At 35.3% G+C, this 2,166-nt stretch overlaps 1 long non-coding RNA gene across 1 annotated transcript in view; it reads right to left on the bottom strand.

The window, feature by feature from the left end:
• LOC116094918 overlaps window positions 1-2,166 on the bottom strand; it is a 108,811-nt gene that overhangs the window by 8,076 nt on the left and 98,569 nt on the right. The gene's annotated exons all lie outside the window — the stretch shown is intronic.

The raw sequence follows: 2,166 nt of genomic DNA, 5'->3' as shown, positions 1-2,166 counted from the left end.
AAAAAAAAAAAAAAGAAAAAGAAAAGAGAGAAATTCTGACCAAATTTTGCTTATGAATATCAATGCAGAAATATTCAATAAAATTCTTGCAAACCAAATCCAACAATACATCAAAACAATGATTCATCATGATCAAGTAGGCTTCATCCCAGGGATGAAAGATTAGTTTAGTATATGAAATCCACTATGTAAACAAACTCAAAGAAAAAAATCACATGATCATCTCATTAGATGCTGAAAAAGCATTTGACAAAATATAACACTCCTTCATGTTAAAAGTATCAAGACCATATCCAGTGGTTAGGCATAGCCTCCTAGTTGAGGAATAAGGCCATCCACCCATCTCCAAAATTTTAACCCAGAATTGCTCCTGTCTAAAGGGAATACAGGTTGCTGGGCGGTGGTGGTGCACTCCTTTAATCCCAGCACTTGGGAGGCAGAGGCAGGCGGATTTCTGAGTTCAAGGACAGCCTGGTCTACAGAGTGAGTTCCAGGACAGCCAGGGCTACACAGAGAACCCTGTCTCGAAAAAAGAAAAAAAGAAAAAAGAAAAAGAAAATTTATAAAGGAAATATGGGGACAAAGAGTGGAGTAGAGACTAAAGGAGAGGCCATCCAGAGACTGCCACACCTGGGCATCCATCCCACAGCAGACACCAAACCCAGAGGCTAATCCTGATACCAACAAGGGCTTGCTGACAGCAGCCTGATATAGTTGTCTTCTGAGAGGCTGTGCCAGGTCCTTACCAATACAGATGCTGATGCTCACAGCAAACCATAGGACTGAACATAGGGACACCAATGGGGAAGTTAGGGGAAGGACTGAAGGAGCTGAAGGGACCTTGTCTGGCATCAATGGGAGGAGAGACCCTTGTTCATGTGAAGGCTTAATGGCCCAGTGTAAAGGAATGCTGGAGCAGTGAGGCAGGAGTGGGTAGACATCACACTCATAGAGGCAGGGAAGGGCAGATGGGAGAGGGGGTTTGCAGAGGGGAAACCGGGAAAGGGGATACCATTGGAAATGTAAATAAATAAAATATCCCATTAAAAAATGTATTCAAGAGATCAGAAAATCTTGGCCCATTACTTAAACATAATAAAATCAAGTTACAGCAAACAAATAGCCAATATCAAACTAAATGGAGAGATACTTGAAGCAATTACACTAAAATCAGGGGCAAGGATGCCCACTCTCCCCATATTCATTCAATATAGTACTCAAAGTTGTAGTTAGAGCAGTAAGACAACAAAAGAAGGTCAAATTGGCAAAGGAAGAAGTCAAGGTCATAAGTGACCCCAAAAATTCTACCAGAGAACTTCTATAGCTGATAAGCCACTTCAACAAAATGGCTGGATATAAAATTAACTCAAATAAACTAGTAATATTCCTTTACACAAGTTATTAAATTTTTCTTAAATGAACTAACAAATTACTATGTTATTTTAACCTTTGGGGTTACAATGAAACATATTTAATTTTTATTTCAATTAAAGGTGGCAATCTTTAGTGTAAAACTTGAATATCCCTTAGACAATATTAAAAAGGATATAGTTAAAATAAAACTGATTTTTACAATCATAATGAATATGAAGATGACAGAAAATTTAAAAAGTAGGACTTATTCATGTAAGCAAACACTTTTACAGAAATGTATAATCCATTAAAGTCAGCCTTTCAGTGTTCCATGTTCTTGAAAATAAAGACCTTCAATTTGAAAATGCAATAATCGGATTCTACAGTTGAAACAAAGGGGAATTAAGTACAATTTTAATTTGGAAATGAACCACATTTTAGAGTATTATTTATACATAAAAAAATAAAAACTAAGGACACACTTGGGAAATAGAAAGAAAATAGACAGTCTTAATATTTTGAGACCCCCAATACATTTGCATATTTTTCACAACTGTTTTGAGACTAAAGAGATTTGCACATGTTTTTATATTAGAAAAAATTTCAATTGCCAATGTGAATGTTTGCAATTCCCATATTCTCAAAGACAATGTAAATTTTCTAGGAAGAAACCAAGACACTCATTTTATGTTTTATAATAATTATAAAAAGCATCAGATGCTGCTTATTTTTTATAAACACTTTACTGAAATTTTTTTTCTAAAGTAAGTACAAAAATACTGCTTTAAAAATTATAAAAATTAGAGGCATCTT

This window comes from Mastomys coucha, unplaced genomic scaffold (genome assembly GCF_008632895.1).
Source record: "Mastomys coucha isolate ucsf_1 unplaced genomic scaffold, UCSF_Mcou_1 pScaffold17, whole genome shotgun sequence".
Taxonomy (NCBI): Eukaryota; Metazoa; Chordata; class Mammalia; order Rodentia; family Muridae; genus Mastomys; species Mastomys coucha.
This window is presented reverse-complemented; position numbering and strand designations above follow the sequence as displayed.